Raw genomic sequence first — 16,547 nt, forward strand, 5'->3', positions numbered from 1 at the left:
ATGTGGGCAGTCACTGACATATTTCTATAAATACATGTTGCAAATATCTCAGTGGAGACTAAGTATTCAAACATATGTGCAAAATTTACAGTGGGGTCATCACCCAGAAAATAGAAGCCTTACAGACAAGGCATGCCGTTCAGTAACAGTTGTGTATAAAGGACTTGATCAAACATGTAGTGAATTTACAGAAATGTACAGATACCTTTGATGCCCATTAGATTATCCTTGCAAGCACACTATCTCTCTGTACAAATGATTAACTCCTTAAGTTCAAAGAAAATATAGATCATGGGCTAAGTCATATATGAGGCCAAATGATTGCATTTATTGTATAATTAATATTGCTATCTCAATTTGTGATATACTTAGCTGTTATCATCTCTCATAGATTTTAGTCATTTATATAACTTAAGCACAATTTCTTTTGGGCATGAGGCCATATTAACCATAAAGTTCTGAAATTTCTGATGAAGTTTTGCTGACAGTAAGAAATTTCAATATTAGAATCAAGTAATTATTTGATAAAAAATCTCAGTACCAAATGGTTTCATTACTTTCCCCCCACATCAGTTTCTTTTCTCCTTTTTTGCTGTCTCATTTATTGAGGGCAAATAGATATTAGAGAGCATGGACTTGTGTACAATCAACTGTAACACAAATAGGCAGTGTCCTATTTGTAACTTTCTGATAAAAGTGAAGAAATGAACACTGAAGAATCATGCATTTACACCCAGATAGAGGGGTGCCTGGGTGGGTCAGTTGGTTAGGTGTCTGATACTTGATTACCATGAAGGTCATGATTTCAGGGTCATGATCTCAAGGTCATGAGATCAAGCCCTGCATCCGGCTCTCCATTGAGTGTGGAGCCTGCTTTGGGTTTTCTCTCTCCCTCTGCCCCTCCCCCTGCTTGCATGGCTCTTTCTCTCAAAAAACAAAACAAGGAGCGGGGTGGGAGAGATGGGGTGGCTGGGCAATGGACACTAGGGAGGATACGTGCTATGGTGAATACTGTGAATTGTGTAAGATAGATGAATCATAGACCTGCACCCCTGAGACAAATAATACATTATATATTAATAAAAAACAAAACACTCAGAGATAGTTCTGTTCATAAAATGCTAATGTTAACATACTATATAGCTGTCCCATTTTTTAATAGTTGAATAAATACATTTGATGTTATTCAAATATGCATAACATAGAAGAAATGATCTCTATATTAAGTTCCTAGGATGTTTAGTCACAATTATCTCCTTAGCCAGTATTAGGCAAGGTACAAGTCATTGACAGCACAACAGACTTGTTGATTTAGGACTGTTTTCCTCCCTCCCCTCCTTCCCTTTTAGGAAACATATGCTAATGGCTTCTTTTCGGTCTTTATCCTGTTTTCCTCTGAAGAATGTGGCAGTACTGATTGTTGTCTCTTCAGAAAATGATTTCCTCCTCTTAGTTTTCCTGGCCTCTAATCTGTTTATTTCTTCTTCTTTTAGTAATTTCTCCCTCTCTATCCTTTAAATATTGATGTTACCCACAGTTCTGCCTTTTCCTTCTAGATTATTTACTTTCTGTCTTTTCTGCTTCATCTATGTCCATCACTCCAGCATGACCTATATGCCAATGACTTCTGTATCTCTCTTTAGACATAGAGGGCCATCTTCACAAAGATGCCCTATAGGTTTCTCATATTCTACCCCAGATTGAATCACCATGCATCTGGTGAATGTCGGTTTGAACAGTCACAAACTGGGAAGCAGAAATGTAACTCTATGTCCCACAGTATCTCATGTCCCCTCAAGAGATAGCATATTTATTTGGAAGACAGTACTTTCAAAATTATCTCCCAAACTCAGGATCTATGGGCCATGGTACACACCTTATGTAAATGAGTAAGAGCTTCATTAATTGTTCATTTAGTAAACAAACTTTAAGTTAACTGATTATATAATGTTTTCTCACATTTTTGTGATAAGATTCATTTAGAGAGCTGGAGGTTAATTAACTCCACTAATTAAAACAGGGCCTGGCATGGGCTAGTAACTTGGAAGTTTTTATATTTTGCAAATATCTCCAGATGATTATCATGATCGAAGGAAATGAAAATACTGCCTTGAACCATGCTTTTCAGCTTCTTTAGATTTTAAGTCTTGAACTACTGATCCCTGAATGACCCATGGAAAAGTCTTAACCAGTCCACTTATAGGAAAGGAAAGCAAGTTTTCTGAACACAGTTGGTTTGATAAATTCTCTTTGGAAGCATCACAAATACTTTATTCTGGTGGTTTCCTATAAGATACTGTTCCTCATTTCCACTTCTAGCCCAATGTCATTTAGATCGCATTTTCCTTGGAGCTCTATCTTTCTTGAGTTGAGATGTATCAATCCAATTAAATCACTGTTAAAAATTGGTTTCTTATGAAAGGACTGTCACCTCAGGTAACCTATGCTTCATTCTGTCTTCTCCTTTCTCTCCTAAAACTTAAGAAGTTAGAGTGCTTTGTATGAACTCAATATTTTGGCCTTTCTACCTTTAACCCCCATTACCAACCCCGTGTATGTCAGCCTGAATTTCCTTCTCTCTTTCTTTTTTCCACAGGTCCTATTTCTTGGGCGTCCTGGTCCAGATAATGCCTCCTTGCATGGTCATTATCTTGCAAACACTGCTGATGATGTGGAGGATGGGAAAAATCATGGGGGATGTCACACCTCTTGCCCGAGTTTGCCAATGACTTTAGGCCAGACCTTCAGGTTGTGAGGGCCAGGGATCTTCTCTTTGGGCACAAGCGTGCTGATGGGACTGAAAATCGGGGAGCTCGTGGCCAGAGCCAGGTCAGTCCCTCCTTGCACTCATCCTGCGGGTCGCTGGTGGTCATATTCAGGGCACCGCTGGCCCCAGAGTCGGTGGCTGTGGCCTCTGGGAAGACGCAGCGACGCCTGCCCACCACCACAGCAGCTTGAGATCGAAGTGCAGGCTGTGGCTGCAGGCGGGCGGGCGGACGGCCAAGCCCTCGGCGGGGGCTGGGGGGCTGTAGGTGGAGGACAGCTTCAGGAAGGGCACCCACCCTGCTCGGAACTCCTCTCTGCAAATCCCAGGCGGGTGGTTCACGTAGTTCTTGCCCGCAGATGCCGTACTCCTCCCCAACTCCGGCACATGCGCAAAGGCTGCCAGGGTTCTTACCAGTTGCTCCTGAAGTCTGGGGGATTGAGCCAGGCAAGGTCACGTGACACCTACGCCTACGGCTACCTGGAAAGGACAAACTACCTTGGGACGTCTTGCGTGGTGCTCGAGGGGCGAGTACTGTCGCGGCGCTCGGCCTTCTGGGAACCACTCCCCGGTGGCCTCGGCGCTCAGGCCTGGTTCCTGGAGGGAGGGAGGGGTTCTATCATATCTCCCCTTGTTCTCAGCTTTGAGGGTGGATGTTATGTTCTCATGCTTTAAAAAAAAAAAAAAATATCAGTCTGTTTTAAGTTTTCATCTTTTTTTTTTTTTTTCCCCTTGTAATTTCTCAATCTGTCAAATTTTCCTACAACTCTTAAGGAGTCTCTTCTCCCTCTGCTCCTTGCCAGGAGGGCACTTGGGTGCAGAAAGGGAGCGTTTTAGCCTTAGGGGCAGTGGGGGAGGGGCGTCCGGACCGGAGCTCTTCTCCACTCACTCTCACTGGTGTCCAGCCCACTTCACCAGGTCTGTGGTACCAGTCTCTGTCTTTTTTTTTTTTTTTTTTTTAAAGATTTTATTTATTCATTTGAGAGAGAGAAAAAGAACACAAGCAGGAGGAGGGGGAGTAGCAGAGGGAGAGGGAGAAGCAGACTCTCCGCTGAGCTGAGAGTCTGAGGTGGTGCTCCATCGGCCTTGGAGATCATGACCTGAGCCGAAGTTGGACGCTTAACCAGCGGGGCCACCCCGGTGCCCCACCCGTGTCCGTCTTTGCAGGTAGACCGGCTCACTTGATCTACCTACCTACCTGAGCTGGTCTCCACCGAGGTGTGAATTGCCCCACTGTGGTTTTGAGGTGTGTTCTCCTGGTGATATCTTTCCTTACCACTGCCTCTAACTGTGCAGTTGCTCTTGGCAAAACTCCTGGCCTCTTCTGTAGCCCACCCTTTCTGCACCTGTCATGCCCAGGCATACTCACCTGCTGTGAGTGCTCTCAGCTTCCTGCTTACGCGTCTCCCTGACTAATTGCTGTTTTGCAATACTCAGACCATGCTGGCTATTGCCCGGCTCTCTCTACCGAGTTTCTTTAACTGACTGATGATTCCCCAGACTAGGTCCAGGGAAGAGTCAGCTTCAAGATCTTTAGATCTACCCTTTCTCTCCCTCCAGTGCACCCAAGTGCGTTCTATCACGATTGCTCCCTCTAGAGGTCTTAGGACCTCTTAAGGGACACTTAAGTCTCAGTATGTCAGTCAGGGTATTGGAAGATCTAGAGATGGCTTACTGAAGTTGGGCAATTTCAGAAGATTTTAATAAAGGGGCTATTTACTAAGGGGTGAGGAAACCACAGGGGACAGTGCAGGACTCAGACTAGAAGCAGCAGGATGGCCAGGCAGAAGTCGGGGAGCATTGGGGATGCAGACAGCCTGTGACAATCCCACAAGGAAGGAGATAGTAAGTATCCTAACCCCCTTTTTTCCCTCTGATCTTTTCTAGGTGCTCCTCATTGGCTGAATTCAGTAAGAAGCCAGAGGGGGGTAACCTGTAAATGCAGCCCATCCCTTGCTAGAATCCAGCCAGTCTCCTGGGCAATGGAGCAGGTGGAGAATGGATCTGAAAGGACACGTGGAATATCCCCAGCTGACTCAGTTTCCTGGAGGTGCAGAGAAAATTGTGTGTGTGTGTGTGTGTGAGAGAGAGAGAGAGAGAGAAGTAGAGGAATACTCACGGAAATTACTGACTGTAAAGAAATGTTATTGATGGAATAGTTGTTTTACATGTAAGTTATACATTGTAAGAAAGAAAGTCTGAGGCCATTACACAGGATCATACAGAGGTGTGGGGACTATAGCTTGTCCTTTGGAGTTCTTTTTCTTAGCATCAGCCCTGGTAGCTAGCACAGACAAAGTACTCAGTACGTATTTATTAATTCTTTTTGTACTAGGGAAACAAATCTGAAGTCAAGATGTGTTCACACAGTGTTATGGTTAGTTAATTTTATGTGTCAGCCTGATTGGCTAAAGGATGTCCAAATACCTGGAGAAACATTTCTAGCTGTGTCTGCGAGGGTGTTTTTGGAAGAGATTTTTGAATCATTCGAAGAGAGCATTTGAATCAGACTGAGTCAAGATCTGCTATCATGAACTAATTGTGCAGACCCATTCTGTTGAGGGCAGAGAGAGGCATAAGGGTGAAATGTCTCTCTTCTTGAGCTGAAACTTCTGCCTTCTCCTCTCCACTGACATGGGATCTTCCGGTTCTCAGGCCTTCTGACTCTGGGACTTAGACCAGCATCTCTCCTCCTGCCCCCCAGGCCTTTGGCCTTGGACTTTATTATATTGACTTTCTTGCTTCTCCGGCTTATGGATGGCAGATCATGGGACATCTAGACTTTCATAACTGTCCCAGTTAATTGCTATAATAAATCTCCTCCTGTGTATATCTTTGTGTCCTCTTGGTACTATTTCTGTGGAGAAGTCCAATGCACAGTTTGGTTAGTTGAGTGTTCTCTAAACTGGGCTGATGGCTATTGGAACTCCTCTTTTGGCAGTGACTGTCCTTGCTCAAGTAACCTGATTGCTTATTTAGTCAATAAGGAGTGTCCTCAGAATGTTGTCCAAATTGAGCCTTTTCTTTGTTCTTTCTTTAGCAGGATTTGTCTATTTACAACTCTTTTTTTCCTTTACAAACAAAAACATTTTTGTTTGTTTGTTTGTTTGTTTTAAAATCCTCCCTCCCCCGGTTTCCAGCACTCTGCTCAGCTAACTTAAATGAACAGTGATGCTGCATCTGCTCATTTTTTTCTGTCTTTAGAAACAGCCACATGATGTGATTCTCAAGTGTTCCTTGAAGATCATCTCCATGATCAGGCTTTTTCTTTTAACCTCTGCTGATCTTGGCGGCCATCCTGGGAACCTTCTTCACATTTTCCATGTCAGTCTGTTCCTGGTCTAGAAGGGTATTAAGGATGTGGGATGATTATATGCTCTACTGCCTATTACATAGCTATCGTATTATAGAGCTTGTTCTTAAAATCTATCATGGGATATTATTTCTGACATATTTTCTCACTTCTTTCCTTATCTAAGTGTACAGATCTTTAAAGATTTCTATTAAAATATGTTTTATTTCAATCTGTGTGCAACATTTATTTTAGACCTGTAAACATAGTATTATTTCTCATATAAAATGTGGTCCAGAAGCCACAAGCTCACTTACTGCGAGGGTCAGTCAGGTAGCAATAGTGTTGGAAGCTGCCAGATTGGAGAAGATAGAGTGATGTTGGGACACTGGAATGAGGAGTATTTATTTTTTTACCTGGAACTATTAAAATGTAACTTAAAAACAAGAATGCTTTTCTGAGAAAAATCAATTTAAAAATTCTCTATAGGCCTGACTCAGTCCCTGTTTTAAATCACTGACAGAAACATTAATAACATGGAGGCTTGCTGACCTTCTTGCTCATTTATTCATTTAACGAACATTTATTGAATGCTGCAGAGTTCCAGGCATCCATTTAGGTATTGCACGTCTCAATAGAAATGCTAGCATTAATACTGATACTAAGAATGTGTCCTTGAGTCTCAGGTTTTCTGGCTCTAGTAAAACAGGTAGAAAGTGATTGTCTAATTTTAGAACTATGTAGGGGTTTCCAGAGAGCTTGGAACCTAAAAATGGGGGGTGGGTGACACTTGAGGACTCAGTGCTTGACAGAAGAGCTAATATCTTGCTTAAGTCTCAAAAAATACATTTTTGGACTTGGGAATGTGGGAAAAGAGAAGTTTGAGAAAGGTAGACAGGAAACAGATTTTGAAAATCAGTAGGTCTAACAGTAATGTTTTTTTTTTTAAATTTTTTATTTTTTATAAACATATATTTTTATCCCCAGGGGTACAGGTCTGTGAATCACCAGGTTTACACACTTCACAGCACTCACCAAAGCACATACCCTCCCCAATGTCCATAATCCCACCCCCTTCTCCCAACCCCCCTCCCCCCAGCAACCCTCAGTTTGTTTTGTGAGATTAAGAGTCACTTATGACCCAGCAATTGCACTATTGGGTATTTACCCTAAAGATACAAATGTAGTGATCCAAAGGGGCACATGCACCCGAATGTTTATAGCAGCAATGTCCACAATAGCCAAACTATGGAAAGAACCTAGATGTCCATCAACAGATGAATGGATCAAGAAGATGTGGTATATATACATAACAGTAATGTTTTTTAAGAGTTTTACATGTTTAGGCACGTTTGTTATATCTGTTAAGGTTGGTAAAATTTTAAAAAGTATTTCTCATAATGTTGGGGATAGTTCATTCTGGGTCACATTATCTTAGGTTTTTTTTTTTTTTTAATTGCTCATCTTTTTAAAGATTTTATCTATTTGAGAGGGAGAGAGAGAGAATGAGCAGTGGGTAGGGCAGAGGAAGAGAGAGAGAGAGAGAGAGAAGCAGACTCCCTGCTGAGTAGGAAGCCCACCTTGGGGCTTCATCTCAGGACCAGGAGGAGATAATGACCTGAACCGAAGGCAGATGCTTAACTGACTGAGCCACCCGGGTGCCCCCTAAGGTTTTTTTTTTTAAAGAATTTTTGTTCTATAACTATTCATAATTAAGGTTAAATACTAGCATTTCTGGAATATCAGGAACTACTAACTAGTGGGCTAAGGGAAAAAAAAGTCCAGCGATGCATCCTGTGTACTATTAGCTTTTTGGAATTTTATAATGTACACACTAAATGCCCTTTTGCCTCTTTTTTTGTTCTAGAACTATAACATTTTGTGAACAGTATTCTGTGGAACAGCAATTTATAATGCGTTGAGCTGCCTTATAACAATATAATTGTTGAAAAATGAAAAGTTATTGTCATCCAGGGATATCTGAGCTACCCTGCTCCCCAACATAAGTCAACCTTTAATTCTTCTGCTAGTAGCAAAAACTTATTGAGCTCTTTACCAGTTTATTCTTCCCCTAAATTAACTTTTTATTGAAGAAGTTTGAGTAGTTATTTTCAAAATGACATAGTCCCATCTCTGATAAAGCCAAATGAAAGGTAATTGTGATGATCATATAATAGTTTTATAATAATGATTAATTGTGCCCCAGTGTTACCAGAGGCAGATTTAGGTGATTTCTTACTCGATGATTGCTGTTGCAAAAAGTCTAAATAAAGAAGAGAGAGATTGTTGAGTATCGTAGAGTACCCATTTAATAAAATGAAAATCGGGTCTCTGCCTCCCAATGTGAAAATGTGCATAAGGGCTATAGAATCACTAAGAAAATAGTGTGAATCTTCAGGCTAGTAGTGGTTTCAAAACAGAGCTAAATGACATTTTAAGAAGTATAATGAAAAGTGCCTGCTTTCTTTTAGCTTTGGTAAGCACTGTTCAGTTTCTTTGCCTTTTTATTTTTTACAACACTGTTTAGATAATTGGGGCTGAAAGTTAACCTGTTCTCAGTAAGAGCAGTATCTAAACCACGGGACACTTGTTTACTCCTATTGTTCTTAAAGCTTTGCCGAGAAAGCAAGCAGGAGTCTCCCTAGAGATTTTTTTTTTTTTTTCAAAAGACCTGCCAATCTGTGTAGGAGTAGTAGACAGCAAACAGCAAGGTCTGTGTAACACTCAGGTATGAGCACCCAGGCAAGACAAGAGTCAGAGCAAAAGAAACCAAAACTCACTTGAAAATGCTGCATTCAGCTTGGTTTGAATGTCAAAAAGTAAAAAACACTTGAAAGCGCATTGAATAGAGCACTGGTTAGATATATTAATGCATACACAAGAAATAAACAACTGAGCATTAAAATGAATGAGGTAAATCTTCACATACTGAGGAAAAATGTTCAATTTATTAGGAAAAAAAAAAAAGAAAACAGGTACAGAACAAAGTGTCAAATATGTTCTTCATTTTGCCTTCAATAAGATGTAGAAGAATACGTGGGCCTGGGATATTCCTGAAAATATGCATTGAAATGTTGATGATGGTTATCCACAAAGAGTGAGATGTGTGTCTGGATTGAGAATAAAACTTGCTTTTAAATGTATAAATCTGGGGCGCCTGGGTGGCTCGGTGGGTAAGCCGCTGCCTTCGGCTCAGGTCATGATCTCAGGGTCCTGGGATCGAGTCCCACATCGGGCTCTCTGCTCAGCAGGGAGCCTGCTTCCTCCTCTCTCTCTCTGCCTGCCTCTCTGCCTACTTGTGATCTCTCTCTGTCAAATAAAAAAAAAAAAAAAAAATCTTTAAATGTATAAATCTGTGTGTGTGTGTGTGTGTGTGTGTGTACACATTCTGTGGATTTACTATTTTGTAAAACAATAAAAGCCAGGTGAACCATGAATAAGTGAATTTGGTGGTAGTGTTGAGCTAGGCCTCAGGAAGAGGTTTTCAGCTGTGTACACTGGATGTCCATTCCCATAAACATCGTGAGCATTCCTAGGAGAGGCCAGTGGGAGTCACAGAGATGGAATGAATGGATTGTGGAATCAGGTAGATTCCAAATAGAACAGGTTGGAATCTTAACTTTTTTTTTTTTTTTTTAAAGATTTTATTTATTTATTTGACAGACAGAGATCACAAGTAGGCAGACAGGCAGGCAGAGAGAGAGGAGGAAGCAGGCTCCCTGCTGAGCAGAGAGCCCGATGCGGGGCTCGATCCCAGGACCCTGGGATCATGACCCGAGCCGAAGGCAGAGGTCTAACCCACTGAGCAACCCAAGTGCCCTGAATCTTAACTTGTATAAGCAGTAATCAACAACATGGTTGAACCGTGACTTCCTCATCTGTAAAATGGAAATAACAATTCTTGCCTTGTGTGGTATTATGAAGAAAGTGTATAGAACAATGCTTGCTATTATGGTTTCTATGTAGTGGATTACCATCTTCCATTTAACTATTTTAAATTTTATTAAATTACTCTCATGCAATATACCAATTTTTCTTTTCTGGATATCTGGAACAGAGTAGTATATAGTATCTGGTAAACTTCTTTTTCTTTTTTAAAGATTTTATTTATCTATTTGAGAGAGAGAGAGAGAGAGAGAGAGTGCACACAAGCAGTGGGGAGGGACAAAGGGAGAGGGAGAAGCAGGCCCCCTGCTAAGCAGGGAGCCCAATGCAGTGTTCAGTCCCAGGTCCCTGAGATCATGACCTCAGCCGAAGGCAGACCCTCAACCAACTGAGCCACTCAGGTGCCTGCCCCTATCTGGTAAACTCTTTAAAAAACATATAACGTATTATTTATTTCAGGGGTGCAAGTCTGAGATTCATGAGTCTTACACAATTCACAGCACTCACCATAGCACATACCCTCCCCAATGTCCATGACCCAACCACTCTATCCCTCCTCACCCCTTTCAACAACCCTCAGTTTGTTTCCTGAGATTAAGAATTTCTTATGGTTTGTCTCCCTCCCCGGTCCCATCTTGTTTCATTTTTTCTCCCCGTCCCCCACCCCCGGCCCACAACCTACCTGCCCTGCCTTTCAAATTCCTCATATCAGAGAGATCATATGATAATTGTCTTTCTCTGATTGACTTATTTCGCTCAGCACAATACCCTCTAGTTCCATCCATGTCATTGCAAGTGACAAGATTTCATTTCTTTGGGTGCCTGCATAGTATTCCATTGTATATATATATATATATATCACATTTTATTTATCCTTTCATCTGTTGATGGACATCTAGGCTCTTTCCATAGTTTGGCTATTGTGGACATTGCTGCCATAAACATTCAGATGCACGTGCGCCTTTGGATCACTACATTTGTATTTTTGGGGTAAATACCCGGTAGTGCAATTGCTGGGTTGTAGGGTAGCTCTATTTTCAACTTACTGAGGAACATCCATACTGTTTTCCAGAGTGGGTGCAGCAGCTTGCATTCTGACCAGCAGTGGAGAAGGGTTTCCCTTCCTCTGCATCCTTGCCAACACCTGTCGTTTCCTGACTGGTTTATTTTAGCCATTCTGACTGGTGTGAGGTGGTATCTCACTGTGATTTTGATTTCTCTTTCCCTGATGTTGAGTGATGTTGAGCACTTTTTCATGTGTCTCTTGGCCATTTGGATGTCTTCTTTGCATAAATGTCTGTTCATGTCTTCTGCCCATTTCTTGACTGGATTATTTGTTCTTTGGGTGGTGCGTTTGGTAAGTTCTTTATAGATTGTGGATACTAGCCCTTTATCTGGTATGTCACTTGTGAATATCTTCTCCCATTCTGTCAGTCTTTTGGTTTTGTTGACTGTTTCCTTTGCTGTGCAAAAGCTTTTGATCTTGATGAAGTACAGTAGTTCATTTTTGCCCTTGCTTCCCTTGCCTTTGGCGATGTTCCTAGGAAGAAGTTGTTGTGGTTGAGGTCAAAGAGGTTGCTGCCTGTGTTTCCTCAAGGATTTTGATGGATTCCTGTCTCACATTGAGGTCTTTATCGATTTTGAGTCTATTTTTGTATGTCATGTAAAGAAATGATCCAGTTTCATTCTTCTGTGTGTGGCTGTCCAATCTGCCCAGCACCTATCTGGTAAACTCTTAACATAATATTTCTCTAGATTTTTTTCTCCAAGAGAAGAATAAAGCTATTGTCTTTGTTATACTTTGTCCCTGGATTATGTCTCTTTGCCCAAGAATATCTTTTAATAGGTAGCCATCCAAAATTATGAGTCCTTGGACAAATCTTTCCTTCTTTACCTCTTTTCTCTCTTCCTTCCTTTTATACCTTTCTATCCTCTGCTTTGGCAGAAATGCTACCTGGAAACCTGTTTTCATTTGAGATTTCTGCCCTGAGAAACTATGTGAAAATAATCTATTCCTGAGATACATTTTTATTAATTTTTATATTATAGAAAAACCATCCCCAAGAGCTTGGGAAATCATTTTCTAAAAATACACCCATACGTTTCTTTCTCTCTCTTCTTCTATTTTTTTTCCTATATGTGCCTCTATCTTACATCCTGAAAAATGGGTTTATCACATTAGCTATTGTACTAAGATCTTATAATATAGGATTCATGCAATGGTTTGTTTCATGTGTCAACTTGTCTAGGCTACAATATCCAGTTATTCAATCAAACACTAATCTAGATGTTGCTGTGAAGATATCTTGTAGATGTGGTTAATATCTACAATCAGTTGACCTTAAGTAAAGGAGGTTATCCTGTATAATATAGGTGGGTCTGATCCAATCACTTGAAAGACCTTAAGAGCAAAACTAGAGTTTCTCTGAGAAAAAAGAAATTTTGTCTGTGAATGCAGCCTCAGCTCCTGCCTGAGAGTTTCTAGCCACTGTCATGGCCCATGTCTGTAGACCCCAGACTCCAAGAAGTCTTGTTTAGCCAAATCCTGCAATTGGAGAAGCTAATTCCTTGAAAAAAATCTCTCTGTGTGTGTGTGTGTGTGTGTATTTATTGGTCCTACTTTTCTGATACAAATTTGACTCATATAGATAATTTTGATGCCGAGAGTAGAGTCTGCTGTAACAAATAACCTAAAAATGTTGAAGTGGCTTTGAAAATGGATAATGGGTAGAAGTTGAAAGCATTTTGAGATGCATGATAGAAAAAGTCCAGATTTCCTTGAAGAGACTGTTGATGGAAATGTATAAGCTTATTTGGAAATACGGTCTTTGAAGATACAATTAAGTTAAGGACTTTAGGATGAGATTACTCTGGATTTAGAGTAGACCCTAAATCTAATGACTAGTGCCCTTATAAACAGAAAAGAGAGGAGGATTTGAGACACAGAAAGACACAGAGGAGAGCACACAAAAACCAAGACCATTTGAAGCTGGAGGAAAAAAATTGAAGTAATGTTTGTACAAGCCAAGGAATGTCAAGGACAATGACATTCACCAGAAGCTATAAGAGAGGCATGAAATAGATTGTTTCTCTGAGCCTCTAGACGAACTAACCAGCTGATACCTTGATATCTGACCTCTGGCCTCCAAAATTGTGTGAGAATAAATTTCTGTTCTTTTAAGTCAGTTTGTGGTATTTGTTATGCAACCCTGGAAAAGTAATACAGTGTATAGTCCAAAAAGATAAAATACTTACATTTTGCTCCCAAGGTATATACTGTTAATTTTTAAAAAGCTTTTCATTTTAATTCCAGTATAGTTAACATACAGTATTACATTAGTTTCAGGGGTACAATATAGTGAGTCAGCAATTCTGTCCAATACTTAGTGCTCAGCACGATAAGGGTACTCTTGGTTCCCATCACCTATTCCACCCATCCCCCACCCACCTCCCCTCTGGTAACCATCAGTTTGTTCTCTATAGTTAAGAGTCTGTCTTTAGGTTTGTTTCTTTTTTCTCCTTGTTCATTTGTTTTGTTTCTTCAATTCCACATATGAGTGAAATCATATGGTATTTGTCTTTTTCTAACAGACTTATTTTACTTAGCGTAATACTGTCTAGCTCCATCCATGTCAATGCAAATGGAAAGATTTCATTCTTTTTGATGGGGTATGTGTGTGTGTGTGTGTGTGTGTGTGTACTTCATTTTCTTTAGTCATCTGTTGATGGATATTTGGGCTGCTTTCATAATTTGACTATGGTAAATGATGCTGCAATAAACAGAGGGGTGCATATGTCCCTTCAAATTAGTGGTTTTATATTCTTTGGGTAAATGCCTAATAGTATGATTACTGGATCATAGAGTAGTTCTATTTTTAATTTTTTGAGGAACCTCTGTACTATACTGGCTGTATCAGTGTGCATTCCTACCAACAGTGCATGAGGGTTCCTTTTTCTCCACATCCTCACGAACACTTGTTTCTTGTATTGCTGATTTTAGCCATTCTGGCAGGTGTGAGGTGCTATCTTGTTTTTTTTTTTTTTTTAAGATTTTATTTATTTATTTGACAGAGAGAGATCACAAGTAGGCAGAGAGGCAGGCAGAGAGAGAGAGGAGGAAGCAGGCTCCCTGCTGAGCAGAGAGCCCGATGTGGGACTCGATCCCAGGACCCTGAGATCATGACCTGAGCCGAAGGCAGCGGCTTAACCCACTGAGCCACCCAGGCGCCTCTGAGGTGCTATCTTATTGTAGTTTCTTTTCTTTTCTCTTTTTAAAAAATATTTTATTTATTCATTTTAGAGAGGGAGAGAGCATGGGAGGGGCAGAGAGCAGGGGGGAAATCTCAAGCAGAAGCCCTTCCAAGCACAGAGCCCAAACACAGGGCTTGATCCCATGATTCCAAGACCATGACCTGAGCCAAACCAAGTCAGATGCTTAACCGACTGTGCCACATAAGTGCCCCTCATTGTAGTTTGATTTGTATTTCCCTGATGGTGGGTGATGCTGATTGTTCTTTCATGTGTCTGTTGGCCATCTATATGTTTTCTATACTGTTATATTTTTGAGTTTACATGTCAAGTAGGTTGAGAATGGAATTAAAATACTGCTTTATTTGACCAGGAGTGCTATACTTTCCATATTAGAAGAAATATAGGGTACTAAGGAGTTGTGAATGTGGACAGAGATGATGTAATCCAGTGATCCCCAACATTTTCTCTACTGGGACAAACATCAAGGATGATTATGTTCAGATGCAGAACACTGTCATAAACATACTCTGATTTGAGAAATGCCAGTGAATTTTGCAGGAAAATAAAGCATAAAGAGCTATAGACTTTTTTCTCAAACTCAACTAGTTTTATCTTTTTCCTTTTAAAAACATGTACATAAAGTCATTAAATTTTCAATTAGTCAAGTATAATTTATGAGAATTACAATAATTCATAATCACCCAACTCTTAAGGGTCAATAAAGTCTATTATATGATACAAAGTAGACTGTGTGCTATGAGCAATTTCATCTTTGTTGTTTGAAACTACTTCATTTATTCCACCTTAAAAGTGCCAGTGACTGGGGCACCTGGGTGGCTCAGTTGATTAAGTGTCTGCCTTCAGCTCAGGTCATGATCCCAGGGTCCTGGGATCAAGGCCCTCAAGGGGCTCCCTACTCAGCGGGGAGTCTGTTTTCCCTCTCACTCTCCCTCTTTCAAATAAATAAATAAATAAACTTAAAATTTGCCATTAAAAAAAATGCCATGCACTGGTTTCAATGTTATAATGGGGATATACTTGGAACAGCTATACAGTTTTAAAACAAAATTATCCGTAAATCTTGGTAATTTAATTATTATTAGTTTGAACTACTTGTGACTCATGGCCCAGTTGCTCATGATACAACAGTGTCATGATGTTGGGGTTGTGAATTATTGCACTAGTTCAGCTCTGTCTTTTTTCAGAGATTAAAACTGAGAACTAAAGAGTAACTTAGGACCTCATGGTGCACTAATAATAGGACTGGGGGTGGGGGTAGGTAGGGGGGAAGTAAGTCACTATAGAGTGCATACCATGCACCTGGTGTTGTCCTAGGCATTTTCTACACATTCTCCTCACTTTTCACAACTCTTCAAGGTAGATGTTAATTTTTTCACTGTACAGAGGAGATAATAGATTCTCAGACAGTTTAACAGCTTGTTTAATAACATACAGCAGATAAGTCACCCAGCAGGGATTTAACACAAGTCTAAATCTCCTATTACGCTGCTGTGCTTAAAAATAGAACCCATGCCTCTTAACTTCAGTTTTATGCTATAAACCACATTAAATTTTCTCTCAAATTAAAGTTATAAAAAGGCAAATCTGTGCACTAGTCTGATATTATCAGGATATATTTCTACTCACATAGACTTATATTTGTCTCCAAAATTTGTTACGTATTTTGCTGATTATTTTCACATCAAAGTTGCATTCCCCTGTGTTTGGTAGCTGTTGAAAAAAAAAATACTTAGACTGATCAAAAGGGTCAGCAGTGTTAACAAAATCACTGAAAATGATTGATCATTTCTCCAAATACACTTAGTTGACAATTTTTTTTCTTTAATACTAGTTGAAGTTAATTTTTATTTTGGCACTTTGTTGTATTCACCTTAATTTAATCATTAAAAAACTGATTTTTGAGGTAATTTAGGTAAAATAGGCTTTAGTAAATGGTATGATGTTTAAGTGAAATCTTAAAAAACTAATACCTTACCTACATTGGTATGGTCAATCAGTTACTCAGTCATACACATTATTTTGTCTATATGGCCATAAAATAAATGTGAATTATAAGTACAGTGATAATAGATTTTTTCTGTCATATCTCCATATAAACTGCCATTAAATAATTTATTTTAAATGGCAAGCTATGACATTTCTAGTTTAAAAGTTATGTTCAATTACATCATTTTTACAATAACAAGAATTATGGTCAGAGATATTAGAATAGCTTTAATTGTGCTTATTTCATTTATGAACTTTCTTTTGTGCTATTACCATCCAATTAAAAAAATATTATTTTATGAAGGATTCACTTTTCGCCTAGGAGTCTGAATTTGCTTAGTTGTTTTT

The 16,547-nt window shown here is 39.8% G+C and overlaps 1 long non-coding RNA gene across 1 annotated transcript in view; it reads left to right on the top strand.

Moving 5' to 3' along the window:
* Positions 1–1,119: 1,119 nt before the first annotated feature.
* LOC309856114 overlaps positions 1,120–16,547 on the top strand; it is a 50,958-nt gene continuing 35,530 nt past the window's right edge. The window contains exons 1-2 of the long non-coding RNA XR_014307067.1: positions 1,120–2,829; positions 4,652–4,814. This is a non-coding gene — a long non-coding RNA (uncharacterized lncRNA). The remainder of the gene's footprint in view (positions 2,830–4,651; positions 4,815–16,547) is intronic.

Source organism: Mustela nivalis, assembly GCF_964662115.1.
Source record: "Mustela nivalis genome assembly, chromosome: 1".
NCBI classification, from domain to species: Eukaryota; Metazoa; Chordata; class Mammalia; order Carnivora; family Mustelidae; genus Mustela; species Mustela nivalis.